Source organism: Bufo gargarizans, chromosome 3, assembly GCF_014858855.1.
Source record: "Bufo gargarizans isolate SCDJY-AF-19 chromosome 3, ASM1485885v1, whole genome shotgun sequence".
Taxonomy (NCBI): Eukaryota; Metazoa; Chordata; class Amphibia; order Anura; family Bufonidae; genus Bufo; species Bufo gargarizans.
Genome location: NC_058082.1, coordinates 563,954,186 through 563,969,254, shown reverse-complemented (window position 1 = coordinate 563,969,254; position 15,069 = coordinate 563,954,186). Strand labels below are relative to the sequence as shown.

Genomic DNA, 15,069 nt, shown 5'->3' with positions numbered 1-15,069 from the left:
CTAAATACTAGGCCTCAAATTTATATCCCGCTAAATCTCTCGTTACCGCTGTCCTGTTGTAGCTGGGAAAGTTATTTAGTGTCCGTCAAAGCACCTTTTTTGTTCTGGGTTGAAGTACAATTCCCAATTTAGCAATTTCATAATTTAGTGGTTTCTGCTATATCAGAGCTATTTGAAATCTATCCCTAAAAGGGTAGATCATATTGAAGGTGCACATAGGGACATTCAGAATAACTTCACACACACCCGCTACTGTGTATTTCCAAGTCTAATTCTGTCACTAAACTCATACCTGTCACCCAGCGCCTAAATACTAGGCCTCAAATTTATATCCCGCTAAATCTCTCGTTACCGCTGTCCTGTTGTAGCTGGGAAAGTTATTTAGTGTCCGTCAAAGCACCTTTTTTGTTCTGGGTTGAAGTACAATTCCCAATTTAGCAATTTCATAATTTAGTGGTTCCTGCTATATCAGAGCTATTTGAAATCTATCCCAAAAAGGGTATATAATATTCAAGGTGCACATAGGGTCATTCAGAATAACTTCACACACACGCTTCTGTGCATTTCCAAGTCTAATTCTGTCACTAAATCCATACCGGTCACCCAGCGCCTAAATACTAGGCCTCAAATTTATATCCCGCTAAATCTCTCGTTACCGCTGTCCTGTTGTAGCTGGGAAAGTTATTTAGTGTCCGTCAAAGCACATTTTTTGTTCTGGGTTGAAGTACAATTCCCAATTTAGCAATTTCATAATTTAGTGGTTCCTGCTATATCAGAGCTATTTGAAATCTATCCCAAAAAGGGTATATAATATTCAAGGTGCACATAGGGTCATTCAGAATAACTTCACACACACGCTTCTGTGCATTTCCAAGTCTAATTCTGTCACTAAATCCATACCGGTCACCCAGCGCCTAAATACTAGGCCTCAAATTTATATCCCGCTAAATCTCTCGTTACCGCTGTCCTGTTGTAGCTGGGAAAGTTATTTAGTGTCCGTCAAAGCACATTTTTTGTTCTGGGTTGAAGTACAATTCCCAATTTAGCAATTTCATAATTTAGTGGTTTCTGCTATATCAGAGCTATTTGAAATCTATCCCTAAAAGGGTATATAATATTGAAGGTGCACATTGGGTCATTCAAAATAACTTCACACACACCCGCTACTGTGTATTTCCAAGTCTAATTCTGTCACTAAACCCATACCTGTCACCCAGCGCCTAAATACTAGGCCTCAAATTTATATCCCGCTAAATCTCTCGTTACCGCTGTCCTGTTGTAGCTGGGAAAGTTATTTAGTGCCCGTCAAAGCACATTTTTTGTTCTGGGTTGAAGTACAATTCCCAATTTAGCAATTTCATAATTTAGTGGTTCCTGCTATATCAGAGCTATTTGAAATCTATCCCAAAAAGGGTATATAATATTCAAGGTGCACATAGGGTCATTCAGAATAACTTCACACACACGCTTCTGTGCATTTCCAAGTCTAATTCTGTCACTAAATCCATACCGGTCACCCAGCGCCTAAATACTAGGCCTCAAATTTATATCCCGCTGAATTTGAATACAATACATTGGGCCAAATAATATATTTGTTGTTGTGGTGAACCATAACAATGAGAAAAACATCTAGTAAGGGACGCGGACGTGGACATGGTCGTGGTGGTGTTAGTGGACCCTCTGGTGCTGGGAGAGGACGTGGCCGTTCTGCCACATCCACACGTCCTAGTGTACCAACTACCTCAGGTCCCAGTAGCCGCCAGAATTTACAGCGATATATGGTGGGGCCCAATGCCGTTCTAAGGATGGTAAGGCCTGAGCAGGTACAGGCATTAGTCAATTGGGTGGCCGACAGTGGATCCAGCACGTTCACATTATCTCCCACCCAGTCTTCTGCAGAAAGCGCACAGATGGCGCCTAAAAACCAACCCCATCAGTCTGTCACATCACCCCCATGCATACCAGGGAAACTGTCTCAGCCTCAAGTTATGCAGCAGTCTCTTATGCTGTTTGAAGACTCCGCTGGCAGGGTTTCCCAAGGGCATCCACCTAGCCCTTCCCCAGCGGTGAAAGACATAGAATGCACTGACGCACAACCACTTATGTTTCCTGATGATGAGGACATGGGAATACCACCTCAGCATGTCTCTGATGATGACGAAACACAGGTGCCAACTGCTGCGTCTTTCTGCAGTGTGCAGACTGAACAGGAGGTCAGGGATCAAGACTGGGTGGAAGACGATGCAGGGGACGATGAGGTCCTAGACCCCACATGGAATGAAGGTCGTGCCACTGACTTTCACAGTTCGGAGGAAGAGGCAGTGGTGAGACCGAGCCAACAGCGTAGCAAAAGAGGGAGCAGTGGGCAAAAGCAGAACACCCGCCGCCAAGAGACTCCGCCTGCTACTGACCGCCGCCATCTGGGACCGAGCACCCCAAAGGCAGCTTCAAGGAGTTCCCTGGCATGGCACTTCTTCAAACAATGTGCTGACGACAAGACCCGAGTGGTTTGCACGCTGTGCCATCAGAGCCTGAAGCGAGGCATTAACGTTCTGAACCTGAGCACAACCTGCATGACCAGGCACCTGCATGCAAAGCATGAACTGCAGTGGAGTAAACACCTTAAAACCAAGGAAGTCACTCAGGCTCCCCCTGCTACCTCTTCTGCTGCTGCCGCCTCGGCCTCTTCTGCTGCTGCCGCCTCGGCCTCTTCTTCCGCCTCTGGAGGAACGTTGGCACCTGCCGCCCAGCAAACAGGGGATGTACCACCACCACCACCACCACCACCTCCGTCACCAAGCGTCTCAACCATGTCACACGCCAGCGTTCAGCTCTCCATCTCACAAACATTTGATAGAAAGCGTAAATTCCCACCTAGCCACCCTCGATCCCTGGCCCTGAATGCCAGCATTTTTAAACTACTGGCCTATGAAATGCTGTCATTTAGGCTGGTGGACACAGACAGCTTCAAACAGCTCATGTCGCTTGCTGTCCCACAGTATGTTGTTCCCAGCCGGCACTACTTCTCCAAGAGAGCCGTGCCTTCCCTGCACAACCAAGTATCCGATAAAATCAAGTGTGCACTGCGCAACGCCATCTGTAGCAAGGTCCACCTAACCACAGATACGTGGACCAGTAAGCACGGCCAGGGACGCTATATCTCCCTAACTGCACACTGGGTAAATGTAGTGGCAGCTGGGCCCCAGGCGGAGAGCTGTTTGGCGCACGTCCTTCCGCCGCCAAGGATCGCAGGGCAACATTCTTTGCCTCCTGTTGCCACCTCCTCCTTCTCGGCTTCCTCCTCCTCTTCTTCCACCTGCTCATCCAGTCAGCCACACACCTTCACCACCAACTTCAGCACAGCCCGGGGTAAACGTCAGCAGGCCATTCTGAAACTCATATGTTTGGGGGACAGGCCCCACACCGCACAGGAGTTGTGGCGGGGTATAGAACAACAGACCGACGAGTGGTTGCTGCCGGTGAGCCTCAAGCCCGGCCTGGTGGTGTGTGATAATGGGCGAAATCTCGTTGCAGCTCTGGGACTAGCCAATTTGACGCACATCCCTTGCTTGGCGCATGTGCTGAATTTGGTGGTGCAGAAGTTCATTACACAACTACCCCGACATGTCAGAGCTGCTGCATAAAGTGCGGGCCGTCTGTTCGCGCTTCCGGCGTTCACATCCTGCTGCTGCTCGCCTGTCTGCGCTACAGCGTAACTTCGGCCTTCCCGCTCACCGCCTCATATGCGACGTGCCCACCAGGTGGAACTCCACCTTGCACATGCTGGACAGACTGTGCGAGCAGCAGCAGGCCATAGTGGAGTTTCAGCTGCAGCACGCACGGGTCAGTCGCACTACAGAACAGCACCACTTCACCACCAATGACTGGGCCTCCATGCGAGACCTGTGTGCCCTGTTGCGCTGTTTCGAGTACTCCACCAACATGGCCAGTGGCGATGACGCCGTTATCAGCGTTACAATACCACTTCTATGTCTCCTTGAGAAAACACTTAGGGCGATGATGGAAGAGGAGGTGGCCCAGGAGGAGGAGGAGGAGGAAGAGGGGTCATTTTTAGCACTTTCAGGCCAGTCTCTTCGAAGTGACTCAGAGGGAGGTTTTTGGCAACAGCAGAGGCCAGGTACAAATGTGGCCAGCCAGGGCCCACTACTGGAGGACGAGGAGGACGAGGATGAGGAGGAGGTGGAGGAGGATGAGGATGAAGCATGGTCACAGCGGGGTGGCACCCAACGCAGCTCGGGTCCATCACTGGTGCGTGGCTGGGGGGAAAGGCAGGACGATGACGATACGCCTCCCACAGAGGACAGCTTGTCCTTACCCCTGGGCAGCCTGGCACACATGAGCGACTACATGCTGCAGTGCCTGCGCAACGACAGCAGAGTTGCCCACATTTTAACCTGTGCGGACTACTGGGTTGCCACCCTGCTGGATCCACGCTACAAAGACAATGTGCCCACCTTACTTCCTGCACTGGAGCGTGATAGGAAGATGCGCGAGTACAAGCGCACGTTGGTAGACGCGCTACTGAGAGCATTCCCAAATGTCACAGGGGAACAAGTGGAAGCCCAAGGCCAAGGCAGAGGAGGAGCAAGAGGTCGCCAAGGCAGCTGTGTCACGGCCAGCTCCTCTGAGGGCAGGGTTAGCATGGCAGAGATGTGGAAAACTTTTGTCAACACGCCACAGCTAACTGCACCACCACCTGATACGCAACGTGTTAGCAGGAGGCAACATTTCACTAACATGGTGGAACAGTACAGTGTGCACACCCCTCCACGTACTGACTGATGGTTCGGCCCCATTCAACTTCTGGGTCTCTAAATTGTCCACGTGGCCAGAGCTAGCCTTTTATGCCTTGGAGGTGCTGGCCTGCCCGGCAGCCAGCGTTTTGTCTGAACGTGTATTCAGCACGGCAGGGGGCGTCATTACAGACAAACGCAGCCGCCTGTCTACAGCCAATGTGGACAAGCTGACGTTCATAAAAATGAACCAGGCATGGATCCCACAGGACCTGTCCGTCCCTTGTCCAGATTAGACATTAACTACCTCCCCATAACCATATATTATTGGACTCCAGGGCACTTCCTCATTCAATCCTATTTTTATTTTCATTTTACCATTATATTGCGATGCTACCCAAAGTTGAATGAACCTCTCCTCTGCCTGTGTGCTAGGCCTAAATATATGCCAATGGACTGTTGCAGTGGTGGCTGACATGAAGCCTGATTCTCTGCTATGACATGCAGACTAATTCTCTGCTGACATGAAGCCAGATTGTCTGTTACGGGACCTCTCTCCTCTGCCTGGGTGCTGGGCCTAAATTTATGCCAATGGACTGTTGCAGTGGTGGCTGACGTGAAGCCTGATTCTCTGCTATGACATGCAGACTGATTCTCTGCTGACATGAAGCCAGATTGTCTGTTACGGGACCTCTCTGCTCTGCCTGTGTGCTAGGCCTAAATATATGCCAATGGACTGTTGCAGTGGTGGGTGACGTGAAGCCTGATTCTCTGCTATGATATGAAGACTGATTCTCTGCTGACATGAAGCCAGATTGTCTGTTACGGGACCTTTCTCCTCTGCCTGGGTTCTGGGCCTAAATTTATGAAAATGGACTCTTACAGTGGTGGGTGACGTGAAGCCTGATTCTCTGCTATGATATGAAGACTGATTCTCTGCTGACATGAAGCCAGATTCTCTGTTACGGGACCTCCCTCCTCTGCCTGGGTGCTGGGCCTGAATATATGCCAATGGACTGTTGCAGTGGTGGGTGACGTGAAGCCTGATTCTCTGCTATGACATGCAGACTAATTCTCTGCTGACATGAAGACAGATTCTCTGTTACGGGACCTCTCTCCTCTGCCTGTGTGTGTGCTGGGCCTAAATATATGCCAATGGACTGTTGCAGTGGTGGCTGACGTGAAGCCTCATTCTCTGCTATGACATGCAGACTAATTCTCTGCTGACATGAAGACAGATTCTCTGTTACGGGACCTCTCTCCTCTGCCTGTGTGTGCTGGGCCTAAATATATGCCAATGGACTGTTGCAGTGGTGGCTGACGTGAAGCCTGATTCTCTGCTATGACATGCAGACTAATTCTCTGCTGACATGAAGACAGATTCTCTGTTACGGGACCTCTCTCCTCTGCCTGGGTGCTGGGCCTGAAATATATGCCAATGGACTGTTGCAGTGGTGGGTGACGTGAAGCCTGATTCTCTGCTATGACATGCAGACTAATTCTCTGCTGACATGAAGACAGATTCTCTGTTACGGGACCTCCCTCCTCTGCCTGGGTGCTGGGCCTAAATATATGCCAATGGACTGTTGCAGTGGTGGCTGACGTGAAGCCTCATTCTCTGCTATGACATGCAGACTGATTCTCTGCTGACATGAAGCCAGATTCGTCTGTTACGGGACCTCTCTGCTCTGCCTGTGTGCTAGGCCTAAATATATGCCAATGAACTGTTGCAGTGGTGGGTGACGTGAAGCCTGATTCTCTGCTATGACATGCAGACTGATTCTCTGCTGACATGAAGCCAGATTCTCTGTTACGGGACCTCTCTCCTCTGCCTGTGTGTGTGCTGGGCCTAAATATATGCCAATGGACTGTTGCAGTGGTGGCTGACGTGAAGCCTCATTCTCTGCTATGACATGCAGACTAATTCTCTGCTGACATGAAGACAGATTCTCTGTTACGGGACCTCCCTCCTCTGCCTGGGTGCTGGGCCTAAATATATGCCAATGGACTGTTGCAGTGGTGGGTGACGTGAAGCCTGATTCTCTGCTATGATATGAAGACTGATTCTCTGCTGACATGAAGCCAGATTGTCTGTTACGGGACCTTTCTCCTCTGCCTGGGTTCTGGGCCTAAATTTATGAAAATTGACTCTTACAGTGGTGGGTGACGTGAAGCCTGATTCTCTGCTATGATATGAAGACTGATTCTCTGCTGACATGAAGCCAGATTCTCTGTTACGGGACCTCCCTCCTCTGCCTGGGTGCTGGGCCTGAATATATGCCAATGGACTGTTGCAGTGGTGGGTGACGTGAAGCCTGATTCTCTGCTATGACATGCAGACTAATTCTCTGCTGACATGAAGACAGATTCTCTGTTACGGGACCTCTCTCCTCTGCCTGTGTGTGTGCTGGGCCTAAATATATGCCAATGGACTGTTGCAGTGGTGGCTGACGTGAAGCCTCATTCTCTGCTATGACATGCAGACTAATTCTCTGCTGACATGAAGACAGATTCTCTGTTACGGGACCTCCCTCCTCTGCCTGGGTGCTGGGCCTAAATATATGCCAATGGACTGTTGCAGTGGTGGGTGACGTGAAGCCTCATTCTCTGCTATGACATGCAGACTGATTCTCTGCTGACATGAAGCCAGATTCTCTGTTACGGGACCTCTCTCCTCTGCCTGTGTGTGTGCTGGGCCTAAATATATGCCAATGGACTGTTGCAGTGGTGGCTGACGTGAAGCCTGATTCTCTGCTATGACATGCAGACTGATTCTCTGCTGACATGAAGCCAGATTGTCTGTTACGGGACCTCTCTCCTCTGCCTGTGTGTGTGCTGGGCCTAAATATATGCCAATGGACTGTTGCAGTGGTGGCTGACGTGAAGCCTCATTCTCTGCTATGACATGCAGACTAATTCTCTGCTGACATGAAGACAGATTCTCTGTTACGGGACCTCTCTCCTCTGCCTGGGTGCCGGGGCCTAAATATCTGAGAATGGACTGTTCCAGTGGTGGGTGACGGGAAGCCAGATTCTCTGCTATGGAACCTCTCTCCAATTGATTTTGGTTAATTTTTATTTATTTAATTTTTATTTTAATTCATTTCCCTATCCACATTTGTTTGCAGGGGATTTACCTACATGTTGCTGCCTTTTGCAGCCCTCTAGCTCTTTCCTGGGCTGTTTTACAGCCTTTTTAGTGCCGAAAAGTTCGGGTCCCCATTGACTTCAATGGGGTTCGGGTTCGGGACGAAGTTCGGATCGGGTTCGGATCCCGAACCCGAACATTTCCGGGATGTTCGGCCGAACTTCTCGAACCCGAACATCCAGGTGTTCGCTCAACTCTAGTTAAGGGCATATGCAAATTAGACAATATAATACCTAAGTTTTCTAAACTAATACAAGGCAAAATAGGACCATTAGTATTTTTGAGTCCTCAGAGGGCAGTCCATATGAGCAAAGAAGCAAGGATGCTAACTACATAGCTGACGGTATAAAGTCCAAAGTCCATACAAAAAGTGTATAGATCACTGTATAGATTTTTTTACCCATATAAGAGTCCAGACAATGGGCTAACGTGCTTAAACGTTGCAGAACCCGTAAAACTTTATGGCAAAAGTAGTGCAAAAAAATGATAATAGAAATCACAAAGAGCTCAGGTACACGTTTGAGTCCTTTAGGTTCAGGCTTGTAACGTTGCAAAACTGTAACATATAATGCAAAAAGAAAAAAAATGTCATCTATAATATACAAGAGGTAGTACGCCAATGTGCGCCACCTGGAGATCGTTACTGACTGATAGATGGAGTCTATGAAGTCCAGGCACAAAAGGGGTGGATGAAAAAGGCCAAAATATAACCACAAAAGGGAGGGTAATAGGGATGAGCGAACTCGAACTGTATAGTTCGGGTTCGTACCGAATTTTGGGGTGTCCGTGACACGGACCCGAACCCGGACATTTTCGTAAAAGTCCGGGTTCGGTGTTCGTCGCTTTCTTGGCGCTTTTGTGACGCTTTCTTGGCGCTTTTTGAAAGGCTGCAAAGCAGCCAATCAACAAGCGTCATACTACTTGCCCCAAGAGGCCGTCACAGCCATGTCTACTATTGGCATGGCTGTGATTGGCCAGAGCACCATGTGACCCAGCCTCTATTTAAGCTGGAGTCACATAGCGCCGCCCGTCACTCTGCTCTGATTAGCGTAGGGAGAGGTTGCGGCTGCGACAGTAGGGCGAGATTAGGCAGATTAACTCCTCCAAAGTACTTGATTACTGATCGATCTGCAGCTGTGCATCATTGAGCTGCTGATACTCAATTGCTCACTGTTTTTAGGCTACTCAGACCGTTTGTCAGTCACATTTTTCTGGGGTGATCGGCGGCCATTTTGTGTCTTGTGGTGCGCCAGCACAAGCTGCGACCAAGTGCATTTAACCCTCAATGGTGTGGTTGTTTTTTGGCTAAAGCCTACATCAGGGTGAAGCTGTCACACCAAGTGCATTTAACCAGCAATAGTCTGTTCATTTTTTGGCCATATACTACATCAGGGGCAAGCTGCGCCCGTCACCAAGTGCATTTAACCCTCAGTAGTGTGGTTGGTCAAGCTATCACACCAAGTGCATTTAACCAGCAATAGTCTGTTCATTTTTTGGCCATATACTAAATCAGGGGCAAGCTGCGCCCGTCACCAAGTGCATTTAACCAGCAATAGTCTGTTCATTTTTTGGCCATATACTACATCAGGGGCAAGCTGCGCCCGTCACCAAGTGCATTTAACCCTCAGTAGTGTGGTTGGTCAAGCTATCACACCAAGTGCATTTAACCAGCAATAGTCTGTTCATTTTTTGGCCATATACTAAATCAGGGGCAAGCTGCGCCTGTCACCAAGTGCATTTAACCAGCAATAGTCTGTTCATTTTTTGGCCATATACTACATCAGGGGCAAGCTGCGCCCGTCACCAAGTGCATTTAACCCTCAGTAGTGTGGTTGGTCAAGCTGTGACACCAAGTGCATTTAACCAGCAATAGTCTGTTCATTTTTTGGCCATATACTACATCAGGGGCAAGCTGCGCCCGTCACCAAGTGCATTTAACCCTCAGTAGTGTGGTTGGTCAAGCTGTCACACCAAGTGCATTTAACCAGCAATAGTCTGTTCATTTTTTGGCCATATACTACTTCAGGGGCAAGCTGCGCCTGTCACCAAGTGCATTTAACCCTCAATGGTGTGGTTGTTTTTTGGCTAAAGCCTACATCAGGGTGAAGCTGTCACACCAAGTGCATTTAACCAGCAATAGTCTGTTCATTTTTTGGCCATATACTACATCAGGGGCAAGCTGCGCCCGTCACCAAGTGCATTTAACCCTCAGTAGTGTGGTTGGTCAAGCTATCACACCAAGTGCATTTAACCAGCAATAGTCTGTTCATTTTTTGGCCATATACTACATCAGGGGCAAGCTGCGCCCGTCACCAAGTGCATTTAACCCTCAGTAGTGTGGTTGGTCAAGCTGTGACACCAAGTGCATTTAACCAGCAATAGTCTGTTCATTTTTTGGCCATATACTACATCAGGGGCAAGCTGCGCCCGTCACCAAGTGCATTTAACCAGAAATAGTGTGGTTATTTTTTGGCCATATCCCAGTCTAATTCTGTCACTAAATCCATACCGGTCACCCAGCGCCTAAATACTAGGCCTCAAATTTATATCCCGCTAAATCTCTCGTTACCGCTGTACTGTTGTGGCTGGGCAAGTTATTTAGTGTCCGTCAAAGCACATTTTTTGTTCTGGGTTGAAATACAATTCCCAATTTAGCAATTTCATAATTTAGTGGTTTCTGCTATATCAGAGCTATTTGAAATCTATCCCTAAAAGGGTATATAATATTCAAGGTGCACATAGGGTCATTCAGAATAACTTCACACACACGCTACTGTGCATTTCCAAGTCTAATTCTGTTAGTAAATCCATACCGGTCACCCAGCGCCTAAATACTAGGCCTCAAATTTATATCCCGCTAAATCTCTCGTTACCGCTGTCCTGTTGTGGCTGGGAAAGTTATTTAGTGTCCGTCAAAGCACATTTTTTGTTCTGGGTTGAAATACAATTCCCAATTTAGCAATTTCATAATTTAGTGGTTTCTGCTATATCAGAGCTATTTGAAATCTATCCCTAAAAGGGTATATAATATTCAAGGTGCACATAGGGTCATTCAGAATAACTTCACACACACGCTACTGTGCATTTCCAAGTCCAATTCTGTTAGTAAATCCATACCGGTCACCCAGCGCCTAAATACTAGGCCTCAAATTTATATCCCGCTAAATCTCTCGTTACCGCTGTCCTGTTGTGGCTGGGAAAGTTATTTAGTGTCCGTCAAAGCACATTTTTTGTTCTGGGTTGAAATACAATTCCCAATTTAGCAATTTCATAATTTAGTGGTTTCTGCTATATCAGAGCTATTTGAAATCTATCCCTAAAAGGGTATATAATATTCAAGGTGCACATAGGGTCATTCAGAATAACTTCACACACACGCTACTGTGCATTTCCAAGTCTAATTCTGTTAGTAAATCCATACCGGTCACCCAGCGCCTAAATACTAGGCCTCAAATTTATATCCCGCTAAATCTCTCGTTACCGCTGTCCTGTTGTGGCTGGGAAAGTTATTTAGTGTCCGTCAAAGCACATTTTTTGTTCTGGGTTGAAATACAATTCCCAATTTAGCAATTTCATAATTTAGTGGTTTCTGCTATATCAGAGCTATTTGAAATCTATCCCTAAAAGGGTATATAATATTCAAGGTGCACATAGGGTCATTCAGAATAACTTCACACACACGCTACTGTGCATTTCCAAGTCTAATTCTGTTAGTAAATCCATACCGGTCACCCAGCGCCTAAATACTAGGCCTCAAATTTATATCCCGCTAAATCTCTCGTTACCGCTGTACTGTTGTGGCTGGGAAAGTTATTTAGTGTCCGTCAAAGCACATTTTTTGTTCTGGGTTGAAATACAATTCCCAATTTAGCAATTTCATAATTTAGTGGTTTCTGCTATATCAGAGCTATTTGAAATCTATCCCTAAAAGGGTATATAATATTCAAGGTGCACATAGGGTCATTCAGAATAACTTCACACACACGCTACTGTGCATTTCCAAGTCTAATTCTGTTAGTAAATCCATACCGGTCACCCAGCGCCTAAATACTAGGCCTCAAATTTATATCCCGCTAAATCTCTCGTTACCGCTGTCCTGTTGTGGCTGGGAAAGTTATTTAGTGTCCGTCAAAGCACATTTTTTGTTCTGGGTTGAAATACAATTCCCAATTTAGCAATTTCATAATTTAGTGGTTTCTGCTATATCAGAGCTATTTGAAATCTATCCCTAAAAGGGTATATAATATTCAAGGTGCACATAGGGTCATTCAGAATAACTTCACACACACGCTACTGTGCATTTCCAAGTCCTAATTCTGTTAGTAAATCCATACCGGTCACCCAGCGCCTAAATACTAGGCCTCAAATTTATATCCCGCTAAATCTCTCGTTACCGCTGTCCTGTTGTGGCTGGGCAAGTTATTTAGTGTCCGTCAAAGCACATTTTTTGTTCTGGGTTGAAATACAATTCCCAATTTAGCAATTTCATAATTTAGTGGTTTCTGCTATATCAGAGCTATTTGAAATCTATCCCTAAAAGGGTATATAATATTCAAGGTGCACATAGGGTCATTCAGAATAACTTCACACACACGCTACTGTGCATTTCCAAGTCTAATTCTGTTAGTAAATCCATACCGGTCACCCAGCGCCTAAATACTAGGCCTCAAATTTATATCCCGCTAAATCTGTCGTTACCGCTGTACTGTTGTGGCTGGGCAAGTTATTTAGTGTCCGTCAAAGCACATTTTTTGTTCTGGGTTGAAATACAATTCCCAATTTAGCAATTTCATAATTTAGTGGTTTCTGCTATATCAGAGCTATTTGAAATCTATCCCTAAAAGGGTATATAATATTCAAGGTGCACATAGGGTCATTCAGAATAACTTCACACACACGCTACTGTGCATTTCCAAGTCCAATTCTGTTAGTAAATCCATACCGGTCACCCAGCGCCTAAATACTAGGCCTCAAATTTATATCCCGCTAAATCTCTCGTTACCGCTGTCCTGTTGTGGCTGGGAAAGTTATTTAGTGTCCGTCAAAGCACATTTTTTGTTCTGGGTTGAAATACAATTCCCAATTTAGCAATTTCATAATTTAGTGGTTTCTGCTATATCAGAGCTATTTGAAATCTATCCCTAAAAGGGTATATAATATTCAAGGTGCACATAGGGTCATTCAGAATAACTTCACACACACGCTACTGTGCATTTCCAAGTCCTAATTCTGTTAGTAAATCCATACCGGTCACCCAGCGCCTAAATACTAGGCCTCAAATTTATATCCCGCTAAATCTCGTCGTTACCGCTGTCCTGTTGTGGCTGGGAAAGTTATTTAGTGTCCGTCAAAGCACATTTTTTGTTCTGGGTTGAAATACAATTCCCAATTTAGCAATTTCATAATTTAGTGGTTTCTGCTATATCAGAGCTATTTGAAATCTATCCCTAAAAGGGTATATAATATTCAAGGTGCACATAGGGTCATTCAGAATAACTTCACACACACGCTACTGTGCATTTCCAAGTCCTAATTCTGTTAGTAAATCCATACCGGTCACCCAGCGCCTAAATACTAGGCCTCAAATTTATATCCCGCTAAATCTCTCGTTACCGCTGTCCTGTTGTGGCTGGGAAAGTTATTTAGTGTCCGTCAAAGCACATTTTTTGTTCTGGGTTGAAATACAATTCCCAATTTAGCAATTTCATAATTTAGTGGTTTCTGCTATATCAGAGCTATTTGAAATCTATCCCTAAAAGGGTATATAATATTCAAGGTGCACATAGGGTCATTCAGAATAACTTCACACACACGCTACTGTGCATTTCCAAGTCTAATTCTGTTAGTAAATCCATACCGGTCACCCAGCGCCTAAATACTAGGCCTCAAATTTATATCCCGCTAAATCTCTCGTTACCGCTGTCCTGTTGTGGCTGGGAAAGTTATTTAGTGTCCGTCAAAGCACATTTTTTGTTCTGGGTTGAAATACAATTCCCAATTTAGCAATTTCATAATTTAGTGGTTTCTGCTATATCAGAGCTATTTGAAATCTATCCCTAAAAGGGTATATAATATTCAAGGTGCACATAGGGTCATTCAGAATAACTTCACACACACGCTACTGTGCATTTCCAAGTCTAATTCTGTTAGTAAATCCATACCGGTCACCCAGCGCCTAAATACTAGGCCTCAAATTTATATCCCGCTAAATCTGTCGTTACCGCTGTACTGTTGTGGCTGGGAAAGTTATTTAGTGTCCGTCAAAGCACATTTTTTGTTCTGGGTTGAAATACAATTCCCAATTTAGCAATTTCATAATTTAGTGGTTTCTGCTATATCAGAGCTATTTGAAATCTATCCCTAAAAGGGTATATAATATTCAAGGTGCACATAGGGTCATTCAGAATAACTTCACACACACGCTACTGTGCATTTCCAAGTCTAATTCTGTTAGTAAATCCATACCGGTCACCCAGCGCCTAAATACTAGGCCTCAAATTTATATCCCGCTAAATCTCTCGTTACCGCTGTCCTGTTGTGGCTGGGAAAGTTATTTAGTGTCCGTCAAAGCACATTTTTTGTTCTGGGTTGAAATACAATTCCCAATTTAGCAATTTCATAATTTAGTGGTTTCTGCTATATCAGAGCTATTTGAAATCTATCCCTAAAAGGGTATATAATATTCAAGGTGCACATAGGGTCATTCAGAATAACTTCACACACACGCTACTGTGCATTTCCAAGTCCTAATTCTGTTAGTAAATCCATACCGGTCACCCAGCGCCTAAATACTAGGCCTCAAATTTATATCCCGCTAAATCTCTCGTTACCGCTGTCCTGTTGTGGCTGGGAAAGTTATTTAGTGTCCGTCAAAGCACATTTTTTGTTCTGGGTTGAAATACAATTCCCAATTTAGCAATTTCATAATTTAGTGGTTTCTGCTATATCAGAGCTATTTGAAATCTATCCCTAAAAGGGTATATAATATTCAAGGTGCACATAGGGTCATTCAGAATAACTTCACACACACGCTACTGTGCATTTCCAAGTCCTAATTCTGTTAGTAAATCCATACCGGTCACCCAGCGCCTAAATACTAGGCCTCAAATTTATATCCCGCTAAATCTCTCGTTACCGCTGTCCTGTTGTGGCTGGGCAAGTTATTTA

The 15,069-nt window shown here is 45.7% G+C and overlaps 1 protein-coding gene across 1 annotated transcript in view; it reads right to left on the bottom strand.

Moving 5' to 3' along the window:
- The window catches only part of B3GALT5 (beta-1,3-galactosyltransferase 5), a 115,357-nt gene that overhangs the window by 90,286 nt on the left and 10,002 nt on the right, over nucleotides 1-15,069 (bottom strand). The gene's annotated exons all lie outside the window — the stretch shown is intronic.